The sequence below is a fragment of the Pseudorca crassidens genome, chromosome 3 (assembly GCF_039906515.1).
Source record: "Pseudorca crassidens isolate mPseCra1 chromosome 3, mPseCra1.hap1, whole genome shotgun sequence".
Lineage (NCBI taxonomy): Eukaryota > Metazoa > Chordata > Mammalia > Artiodactyla > Delphinidae > Pseudorca > Pseudorca crassidens.
Window position 1 is genome coordinate 14799842 of NC_090298.1, and position 12612 is coordinate 14812453.

General features: G+C 42.7%; 1 protein-coding gene across 3 annotated transcripts in view; it reads right to left on the bottom strand.

Moving 5' to 3' along the window:
- Nucleotides 1-12612, bottom strand: part of MYO10 (myosin X) — a 217693-nt gene that overhangs the window by 168948 nt on the left and 36133 nt on the right. The window lies entirely within an intron of this gene.

Genomic DNA, 12612 nt, shown 5'->3' on the forward strand with positions numbered 1-12612 from the left:
GCATCAGGACACTCCACTGACTTCCTACTTGGACCAAATCCACGTGTCAACTAGACTCTCCAAGAGAGGGATTATTTTTTAGTAAATATCACAACCCAATCCACTGGAGTGAATTTTGGTAGGATTCCACCAGACACCAAATGCACCGCAAAGTTTGCGATGATATCCCAACAGATAACAACTTCCAGATCCTACTGTTTTAACCTGGGCCACAATTTTTTGGCATTGATTTCATTTCCCTTTTTTATTTCTCCACTGGGCAAATAAAATGACAACCATAATACTTAGCTTTTCAATGCTGAATTTCCTCTTTCTTTGATTTCACAACATGAAAACTGTTTGTTTTCAAGGACAAGTGATAAAAAAAAGTTTGAAGAAATTATTGGGTGTTCACTGATCAAATTATAAAGAGTTATCTTTATGGGAATTCTTGTACATGGTGATGGGAATGTAAATTGGTGCAGCCACTATGCAAACAGTACGGAGGTTCCTTAAAAAACTAAAAGTTGAACTACCACATGATCCAGCAATTCCACTCCTGGGTACATATCCAGAAAAAACAAAAACATTAGTTCCAAAAGAAACACTTACCCCAGTGTTCACAGCAGCACTATTTACAACAGCCAGACAGGGAAGCAACCCAAGTGCCCATCAACAGACAACTGGATAAAGAAGATGTGTGTATGTGTGTGTGTGTGTATGTGAAAATTACTCAGCCATAAACAATAATGAAATACTGCCATTTGCAGCAATGTGGATGGACCTAGATAAATTATGCTTAGTGAAGTAAGACAGAGAAAGACAAATACTGTATGATATCACTTATATGTGGAATCTAAAAAAATAACACAAATGAATGTATATGCAAAACAGGAACAGACTCACAGATACAGAAAACAAACTAGTGGTTACCAAAGGGAGGGAAGAGGGACAAATTAGGGGTATGGGATTAACAAATACAAACTATTATACGTAAAATAGATAAGCAACAAGGATATACTCTATAGCACAGGGAATCATATCCATTATCTTACATAATATCCATTAACCTATAATGGAATATAATCTGCAAAACTAGTAAATCACTATGCTATACACCTGCAACTAACACAATATTCTAAATCAACTATACTTCAATAAACAAATACTTATTTTTTAAAGAGAATTACCTTTATGACTTATGTATACCCAATGTGCTGAAATCGCTTTAGTATCTCATTATGTTATTTCTACTCTGCTCAACAATTTCATCAACTCCAACAAAAATGCAAGAGTGGAAATTTAATACCAAAATTATCACTTGAAATAGCACATAAACTTCTTTTCTAGAACTTTCAACCTCATTTCATTGATCTGCTTAATTTCTGGGGGTTTTTTTGCTGTACGCGGGCCTCTCACTGTTGTGGCCTCTCCCGTTGCGGAGCACAGGCTCCGGACGCGCAGGCTCAGCGGCCATGGCTCACAGGCCCAGCCGCTCCGCGGCATGTGGGATCCTCCCGGACCGGGGCACGAACCCGTGTCCCCTGCATTGGCAGGCGGACTCCCAACCACTGCGCCACCAGGGAAGCCCTAATTTCTCTTTTGATTTGAAATGTTAAGTGAAATATTAAAAATATATTGGTTATACATTCAACTTCTAGTTTAAGGGACTACTGTCACTCTCAACACAGAGAGATGGCAGGGGGAAAGCAATATAAAAGTAAACTAAGTATACCCATCACTTTATGCTACTTTAAGTTGTGTTACTAATAGCATAAATAGTAGCTTCCAGTAATGGACTGCCCATGAGGTGTCACAGTCACATGCTAAGAGCCTCAATAATACTAATACTAAGCTAATCTTTGGTAAGAAAGGAATCCCTGCCCCGAAACTGAAGTTCAGAGCTTAAGTCCTTACCTAATGTCACACAGCTGGTGACCAAGCCAGGTCTCAAATCTTTCCAATTCCTAATTCCATGCTCTTTCCACACATCACACTGTCTCCTTAAAGTAATTCAGAAATCAATAAAATGCGCTAATAGGTCAGTCAACAACTAACACACAAAGGTCCCTTTAAGTGTTCAGTTATCACACACAACTCCTTCTAAAAGGGAAAATTTAATATATAAAAATCCAACTTACAAGTTACTCCCTCAGTGCCAATGTTGATCCTGCTTAAAATACACCAGCCAGGACCTAAAACGTTTGTTGTCAGCACTGTGACTCAGGATCCCTCGTAAGTCACCCTTGAGTTCAATGAAAGCATTTGGGGTCAGCAAGCTAGACCCTGGGGCTCTGGAAGGAGGGGGACCCAGAGGCAGGGCCACATGTGCATGAGGTTCCACAAGCGTTTCCGCCAAGATCAAGGTGGCTGGAGCCCAAGGTTAAAACGGCATCGGCTCCTGTTTCCCTTACGAGTTCTGTGACTCTCCCAGCATCCCCGCTACAACTCTATACAAGGACCTCCACATGGGTATCCCCTTTCTCTTTATTGTGGGAATTTTAAGTTGTTAACTCCAAACTTCTTCAACCCTCCCTCCGTAGAGGGGTTGAAATTCTCCATGATAAAGATGGAAAAGAGCATCAAAAATGAGTATGAAGTGTTTCTCTATAAACCCTGAACTGTCTTATTTAAAGAACACACGTAACACCAACACGGCCGAGTTGCCATGCCTGCACAGGTCAGTCACAGACCTCCGATTCCCACTTTGGGCTAAGACACAGGTAACGTCCAGAAAGAAGGACACGACTGTTTGTCAGTCCCGATTTCTTTATTAGCAAACAGCTCCTTTCCAAAAAGGACGTTTACTACAGGCATCTCTAAGACTGCTCTCTTTCAAATATCATTCCACACCAAAACTGCAGTATTTGTAATGTTCTAGAAAGAGACTTCCAAGTGCCTGAACTACTTTTTCATTCTTTTTAAAATTCACATGTCAGAGACTGCAACATTGAAAGCTTTCAAATACCTCCGTGTACACTCATACACACACACACACACACACACTCACTTAAATGGGAATTTTCAAACCCATAAGGTAAAAACTTTTACTCATTAGGTAAAACCATAAAATAATTCACAGTGGACCTCCAACCCAGAATCCTGAATCCAAAGCTTTGTTTGCTATGACCATCATCTGCTTTGCTTTGATCAAAAAGGATTTCATGCCCCTGTTGACCAAGTATCAAAACTGTCTATTTAGTATGAATAAACAGTATGTTATGAAACATTACTGAATTAATATAAACTGTCACCAGAATTAATATAAACTGTCACCAGAATTAATATAAACCTCCCAACTCCCAGGGGGTACACTGCATGCAGTTTCTTTTACTTGAGTTTTCTTGTTCTTTTCACCTTCTCATTTGAAAGTATGACCAAGCCCTTGTTGACACAGTCCTTCCTACATGAACAAACACACAGCTCAACCTCCTTAGTCCAAAGGTCTTTCCCAAGAGGTGTGAAGAGCTGCTAATAAACAAGTTTTACAAAATCCGCCCAGATTTCAAATCTAGAGCCCCACTGGCCAGTTTTCCTAAACCTACAGCGGTATCTTCCCCAGATAGGAAGGGAAATGCATTCGAAACACTCCCTTTGTTCTTTGAAAAAGTTTAAACAGGCAATTTTCATAGAATCAGAATTGCAAAGTAAAACTGGTGAAATGGATATTTTTACATAGATTGTTCTGGGTGGTTTCTCTCATCCCCCAAACTTTCTGCTTCCATTCCATTAGAATAGAACACATATGCCCAGGTCCAGGAAAGAGGCCACCCACAAGCATCTGAAAACAAAATAACAGAAAGACATTTACCAGACCATCCAAGTTTGAGTGGGGAAGAAAAATGTGCCCACCATATGCAAACCATTATATTCTCTCACTGTTAAATAAGACTGATAATTTAATGTACAATGCAGGCATATGGAGAAAGCTCCTAGCCGATGGAGAAAACTCACAATTGGAGCAAAGATACGCCTTTAAAAGTAGGTGGAACAAGTTTGATCATAAAATAGATGTTTTATTAAAACTTGGGACGTTTTCATCTTAATCTGAGACAGATACGTGTTAAATTCAACTTCTAAAAACTTTTTCTGCACATAATCAGCAGTAATAGTTTTACAAGACAAAGCACTTGCACAGAAAATTCCCACCTCTTTGATCTTTAGAGCAATCCTATAAGGCGGCGAGTAATACCATCCCTTCAAAAATAAGGTTTCCATTGCCAACAAATGATTTCCTGGCTCTAATAAAAAAAAGACTGACAATACCAAGTGCTGGTGACAATGTGGAGAAACTGGCAGTGATATAAAATGTTATATCCACCTTGGAAAACGGTTTGGTGGTTTCTTAAAAATCAAAACATAATCTCACCGTATGTCCCAAGAATTCAACTCCCAGGTATCTACCTTCTCAAAAAAAAAAAAAAATTCTAAAAAGCCTTGTAAGCAAACATTCGTAGCGGCATTATTCATAATAGCCATATACTAGAAATCACTTGTCGACAGAAAAAAAATGCACAATCTAAAAGCTGCGAGTTACGTTTTATTCGGGGACCTTATGGAGGACTACAGCCTGGGAGCCAGCCTCCCGGACAGTTCCGAGTTAACAGTTGCAAACAGGTAAGGGAGGAGCCAGGATATATAGGGTTTGTGCTGGGGGGAAAAAAAAAAAAAGTGGTCAAACATCAAAAGATGACTGCTAAGCACAAAACCCAACATCTCAAGTTAATGATTGTAGTGTTTTTCTATGTGTGGGAAGATGCAAGAGTCTGGGCTCATTGAAATTATTCCTTAGATATGCATCTTAACTATCTAGGGTCAAGATCCTATTTTTCTCCATCCTGAATTCCCCTCAGGGGGCACCGTTGGGGGCGACTGCAGTGGCTGATGGTGGGGACGTTCACTTTTTTACGGGAATGGCGGGCAACATTTTCTTGTCCGCACACTCAGATGTCCATCAACTGGTTCAGAAACAAAATGCGATAAATCTACACAAGGCTTAGTAATAAGAAACAAATCACAGAATCACCAACAAGGATGAATCTCAAAAACATTATGCTAAGTGAAAGAAGCTACACACAAAAAGGTAGAGAAGGGGCAAATCCATCAATGCAGAAACTAGATGAAGAGATGCCCAGAGCTAGGTGTCAGGGTGGGCACGCTGCCTGCACGTGGAAAAAGGAACTCTGGGGGGTCGATGGAACTCCTCTAAAACTGGACCGTGCTGATGCTGCACAACTGTATAAACGCACTAAAATCCACTCAATTGTGAATCTACAACGGGTGAATTTTATTGTACGTATTTATACCTTGGTCATTGCAAATCATTTAAAAAAATTGTCTCCCAGCCTATGTACTTCTCAATGGTACATGAACATTCTTAACCGCTCCATAATGGGAAAAACCCAATCATGTCTCTATAACCGAGCAACTGCAGTATCAAGAAACACACACACACAACCATAATGACTGCATGGAAGAGCTGTGTTGAAACTCTGAAGATGGGTGTTGGGTTCATTAAGTTCTCCGCTCTTCATTAGGTAGACAAGGGGGCCTCGGAGACTACAAGGCTACAAGGAGACATGTCCGAACTCACCTCCAGGTGAGGCTGTGGGAGAGGGCGTCCCTGTCTCAATCACTGGCCCCCCTCCCTGGAAGATGATCATAAATCCCCGGCCAACGGTGTGTGACTGCAGTACCTCCTTGGGCAAGAAGTTGTACCTATCTCCTCCCTGCTACCACGGAAACACGACGTAGCTCTGCAAAGCCTAAAGTATTTACCTTCTGGCCCTTTACGCAGAAAGTTTACTGATCCTCATTTAAGAAGATCAAACTTCTACCACAGATTTCAACTTACTGTTGCCCCATTTTTAAAAAAGTTTTTTTCTTTTAAACTATTACATTTCTCTTCTGATTTTAAGAATGATTCTCTTCCCTGAACTTTGAAAAAAATGAGTTTAAAAATAAGGTAGGAAAACAACCCTAAAAAGAGATAATGATGATGGACTTTAAATACCATGCTGTGTGGCATGTTCTAATTACAGATTCACAGAAAAGAGAACATTCTTTAGTCAAACACACAACTCAGTCTTAGACCCAGAACGGGGCACTGCACTTATTTTTCTCCCACAACTGCTTACTTGGCCCACATTGAGTACCACGGTTCAGGAGTCTAACAACCTACACCATAAAGTAACAAACTGTTCCTGAAATGAGATCTGCTCTTTTTTTTTTTTAAAGACAAAGAGGTCAAATAGATTTGTAATGGAAAGATTAATATGGTTATTTAAATCTGCAGTCAATCAGCCAAAAGAAAGTTCTCTTTTGCCGGCAATGACTTAGTAAAGAAGTAACTGGCTTAGAAGATGTCTAATGTAACAGGCTGGGACATGGGGGTCCCTGCTCTTGAAGATACTGAATTCCAGAAACGAGATGTGGGTAAAATGTGTTAGTACAAGGATTTAAACAGTATTTTAAAAACTGAGGTGTAACTGACATGTAACATATTAGTTCCAGGTGTACAACATAATGATTTGATATCTGTATATACCGAGAAGTGATCAACACAGTAAATCTAGTCAACATCCATCACCGCACATAGTTAATTCTTTTTTTCTTATGAGAACTTTTTTTTTGTCGGTACGCGGGCCTCTCACTGTTGTCGCCTCTCCCTGTTGTGGCCTCTCCCGTTGCGGAGCACAGGCTCCGGAAGCGCAGGCTTAGCGGCCATGGCTCACGGGCCCAGCCGCTCCGCGGCATGTGGGATCTTCCCGGACCGGGGCACGAACCCGTGTCCCCTGCATCAGCAGGCGGACTCTCAACCACTGCGCCACCAGGGAAGCCCTATGAGAACTTTTAAGATCTACTCTCTTTGCTAAGAGAGTAGCAAATATACCATACGGTATTATTAACCCTAGTCACCATGCTGTCCGTTAGGTCCCCAGGATTTATTTTATATCTGTAAGTTTGTACCATTTGACCCCCCCTCACCCAATTCCCCCACCCCCTACGTCTGGCAACCACTAATCTGTTCCATCTATGAGTTCGGGGGGGGGGGTTTGTGGGGGAAATGTTCCCACGTAAGTGAGATCTCTCCTCTTTTATAGTCATTTTTGTTGTTGTTGGAAGTAGGAACACCTTTTCATCAACTGAACAGATGCTATTTTTTTGCAATCCTTATCACTCAAATCCACCTCAAAGGACACATACAGACACAAAGGACACATACAGACACATACACATAACATACAGAGTCCTAACACAGGTTCTTCCACCACATCACTACTGACATTTTGGGTGAGGTAGTTTTTTGCTGAGCAGAGCTGACTGTCCTAGTTGGGAACCACTGGTCTAGAGTAACAGAAAGTTCTAGAGCCACAGCCAAATTAAAGGAGTTTTCAAACCCATTAACTGAAAGCAGACTCCACTGTCTCAATTATAGGAATTTCCACAACCTCCCAAAGTAGGATCAGCCCAGGCACGGTCTACCTGGGGCAGATCTAATTTCCGGTGACCTTGGCTGGGTGCTTACACAGGGAAGGGAGGGGCCTGTACAATGTGATTCAAAACATCTGACGAGCAGAAGGAAGGAGGTCTCCGAGGCAGACAGCTGGACGGCAGTACTAGGGGGACTCTCTCCTTTTTCTCCTCTCTTTCCACTGTGCTGTTTTGGGTTTTTTTAAATGTACTTTTCATGTTTAGAACTCACAATGTTTTTATGCAGACAGCTGGAACTGCAGAGACGAAACCTCTCCAAACCCTGTGCTCTTTCACCTCAGGGGAGATTTCAACCCCAAGGCCTTGCAAAACCTCAACGCACAACTTGTCAGAATGTTTGGAAACGGTGCAGGTGAGAACAAAGTGAAGCATCATCACGCGTACAGAGTGAGTATGAAAAATACAGCGTGAACACGAGCAGTGGGGACAAAGGAGCATTGCTGGCTGGAGACAAGCTTAGAAATGAAAGGAAAAGGTGGAGCCCAAGGCATCTCCCCTGCAGAGACAGCCACCCCTCGAGAGGGGACCTGGAAAAAGTGAAGCAGCTGGGCAGCCACCGTCCCCAGCATCCCTACTGCCGCGGGTGGTCTGTGCATTCCTCGCCACGCAGCAGGCAGAGCATGGGGCCGCCGAGGCTGAGTGATCCCCTGACTCACTTCCTCCTCGTGACTGTGAGGCTTCAGACCTGAGGCTGGCACTCCTTTCTGCACAACTGTCTCAGATGCCAAAGAGCCCTGGACTGCTTGGCGCCCAGTGGAACTTGGGCGGTTTCAGGCTCAGTGCTCAAAGGATGCAGAATTCAGGTAGTGCGGGCCCAGCACCAACTGCTGAGGAGGGAAAAGTAATGACAGGAGGCTGTGAGCACACAGCCCGGAATGTCAGAAGCATGTGGCGTAAGGATCCCAAGTTTGTACCACTTCACTGTGGTTATGGAACAGCGATGGTGTTTGTTTTCTACAATAGGCAACGCCAAGAACAACTGTTCTACACCCATCAGAGCTGATGCCACCATGAAATTCCAGGGGAAAATGTATTGCTGACACTCATCTTCAGAACTCATAGACATAACCCCTCCCACACAAACACTCCCAAAGACTGTGTGAGAAGTGTGGCGTTAACTCCCCAGACCGGCCTAGGGAAGTCTTTAAAGGCACCGCTTTTTTTAATATATATAAAGAATATATTCCAGCTCTCTGTAGCTGAAATGTGCTTGTAGCTGTCAGCTGCGTCATCAGCAGCGGCAACATCATTTCTTGGGCCTGCCTATGGGCCTAAAGATCATTTATAGCACTATTCCCAGAGGAAGATGTGTCATGTCCCAAACACCTAACCATCAACACATAAAAAACAGTATGGTTGTAAACTGAGACTGCCTACATTCAATACTATAAAGTTCACAATCTGTCCCGTGCCCCTGGAGAGTTCCCAGTGAGAAGGATCGTGTGGCATCCATATTCTTTCCCGCTGTCCGCCCGTAAGATCAAACTCTGTCACCACTATGAGCTGTAGCTTCCATGCAGAAAATAACATGAAGAGTACGTGAGCAGTAGGAGGTGGAAAGGCAGAAAAAAGAAGAAAGAAAACAGTAAAAGATTTTGCCAACAATAAACTAATCTTTGTTCATTGTTGCCCAGGTGAAGATACAAAGACACATTGGTATCCCCCGCTCCCAATCAAAACAAAAACAAATTACGCTAACGGGCAAGACACCTTATTTATGAACTTGTAATTCTTTAAAGAGTTTATTCGGACTTCCCTGGAGGCACAGTGGTTAAGAATCCACCTGCCAATGCAGGGGACATGGGTTTGAGCCCTGGTCCGGGAAGATCTCACATGCCGCGCAGCAACTAAGCCCATGAGCCACAACTACTGAGCCTGCGCTCTAGAGCCCGCGAGCCACAACTGCTGAGCCCGCGTGCCACAACTGCTGAAGCTCGCGTGCCCAGAGCCCATGCTCCGCAACAAGAGAAGCCACCGCAATGAGAAGCCCATGTGCCACAGCGAAGAGTAGCCCCCCCTCACCACAACTAGAGAAAGCCCGCGTGCAGTGACGAAGACCCAACGCAGCCAAAAATAAATAAATAAAAACAAATAAATAAATTTTAAAAGAAAGTTTATTCCCCTGATTATGGGGTTCCAACTTGCCAACTGATTCCATCCCGGCTTTATATTCTAATTTTCTCTACCTTCCTCACAACTCCTCCAAACAGCTTTTCAGTTTTTCTTTCAAACTACAGTGACTAGAAATAATCCCAGAAACAATTTGACACTGAAAGAAACGAGACATCTCCAAGCCGCTGAGACAATCTCAGACAGTGTAGGAATGTGGCAATCCAAGGAACAAAAAACGAATTATTCCATCTCTTAGTTAACCAATCATCACACAGCCAACACACATGTGTTTAAAAGAAAACAGAAAATGGACCCAAAGAATGAGCCAACACACCTAAAATCTATTCAATCTATAAAACACTTCACCCATAAATCCATCCACCCACCCACCCGGCCAGCTTTCAGCAAGCATCTTTTGAGCCCCCTACTACATACGTACCAGGCACTCTGAAAAGATTCACCAGTATATAAAACCGTTCCTGCTCTAAACCATTTATATGTTAGGGTAAAGCTATGCCTGTTCTAATACTCTCTTCCTATATAGTCTTTCTTCTGAAGAAAGGAATTAGGTAACAGGAAGAGCAGAAGAATAAGAGAAGGAAGAGAAGCAGGTAAATGGGAATGGGCCTTGCAGACTTTATAAAATGAAGACAACTGTTCTAAGAACTCTCAAAAACTACTGGAAATCCTCTCTAAGGGACACAAAACAAAAGGCTTCAGAACTGCGTTCCATTCTTCCTTTTAGTGGAAACAGTAGGAGATATAGAACAGAAGGGACAATAAAAGAACATCACAAGATGTTTTCGCTCCTCGTGGAACGTAATACCAGACGTCCTCTACCTCTTATTTCCTAGAGTTCTGTCCTTTTCTATTCTTGACAAGAATACTTTTCTTTCAAACACACACACACACACACACACACACACACACAGACACAAAAAAAACCTGGTAAGATAATCTTAATGAAATCCTGGCTGTATTCTGGCTACCATCTGTTTTTAGAAAAAATACACAAACTTACTCAGGAGTTTGTCGTTACTTCATAAAAACGAATGACCCAAGAACACAGTAGGAAGTAAATAAACTTGAAACGGCTATTTCTCATTTCAGCTGTGTACATCCTCTTTAATTCCTTTGCAGGATTTTATTGAATTCAAAAACATTTAATCTTTTTCACAAAATCCTACTTCCTGAATTGAGTTGCACAAGAAATCATCCAGCCCCAAAGTGACAGGTAACATGTTGGTGAGAACATGAAAAAACTAGAACCCTCAGACCCTGCTGGTGAGAACATGAAAAAACTAGAACGCTCAGACCCTGCTGGTGAGAACATGGAAAAACTAGAACCCTCAGACCCTGCTGGTGAGAATGTAAAATAGTGCAGCTGCCCTGGGAAACGGTCTGGCAGGTCCTCAAAAAGTTAAACATAGTCATTATACGACCCAGGAATTCCACTCCCAGCTATATACATGAGAAATGAAAACATATGGCCACACGAAAACCTGCACATAAATGTTCCCAGCAGCATTATTCACAACAGCTCAAACAGGGAAACAAACAAACTGAGGAACAGACTTTTTAAAAAATGTGGTATATTCAGAGAACGGAGTATTATTCAGCGATAAAAAAGGAAGAAGAACTGATACACGTTACAGTATGGATGAGCCTTGAAAACATTACACTGGCTGAAAGCAGCCAGTCACCAAGCACCACGTATTGTAGGATTCCATGTACGTGAAATGTCTCGAAGGTAAAGCCAAAGAGATAGAAAGCAGATTGCTGGCAGCCTAGGGCAGGTGTAGGCAGGGACTGGGAACAGGGCGTGACTGCTAATAGGTGTGCGGTTCCCTTTATGGAGGGACGAAAACGTTCTGGAGTTAGACAGTGGTGATGGCTGCACAGCTATTAGTATATGTGAGCGTTCGTATATGAGGATATTATACCAGTAGTATACTTAGTGAACACACTAAAAACCACTGAACTGGACACTTTAAAAGGCTCCCTTCTGTATGTGAATTATCTCACAAATGGAAAAGAGGAGAGGGGGAGAGAGACAAACAGCTGCAAGAAAAACAGGCTCACACCTGACTTCATTCACTCCCTGGATCCAGTTATCCCAAAGGCCATCTTCATCCCTGACCTCCCTCATTACGCAGGTCCAAGAAATTCCTCTTTCCAGTTTACACTGGTTTTTACTGGGTCTCCATCATTTACAAGCAAAGGAATACCAGCTATTATTTTTGCAGCAGACAAATATCATGACTTTCAGAAGACATCTAGAATGCAATTCACTCACCCATGTCAACGACCATAAGTTTTATATGCTTTCCCTAGAACGTCAAAATGAGTTATTTCAGTGCTTTGACGACGTGATGTATGTTATACTAGGATTTTATCACCTGTATTATAGGAGGCAGTGGTGGGTTTGTTTCACTAGCCAGTGAATTCCCAGCACCTAGAACAGGGCCAGACACACTGGATGAGGGATAAGTATTCATTCACTCTGAATCCCAAATCCTATCTCAGGGCCCCGGGCACTGCCCAGGGAACACATGGTGGCATCTGCAGGAACCGTGCTGCTCAGAGAGAGATGAAGCGTCACTCAAGATGTCAGTAAGAGGCCACAGAAACCGCATTGGATGCTTCCCCAGAAGGTGTGGACTCAAATCCAGCTCTACTACCTGTAGCTCAGGACAGCTGTAAATTACTTGAGACTTCTCCATGCAAACTGAGGAGTCATCTAACTTGTCTGTTGTACAAGCACAAGATCACACAAGACAGCTTACCAAAGTGTTCCAAAGGCACAGGGCCCTTGACACAGCGTGGCAGCATCTATATTTGGGGTCTTGCTGCCAGCACCTCCCAGGTCACACCCAGGAGGGCTTTCAGCCATCGTATGGTTTTCATTTCGCATTCCTCTGAATGCCAAGCTACAGAACCTAAAAACACACAGGCCTAGTTTAAATAACCACGGGAACTGACCTCTCCTCCCAACCACCAAAACTACAACTTCAGTTGCTTTCCAGC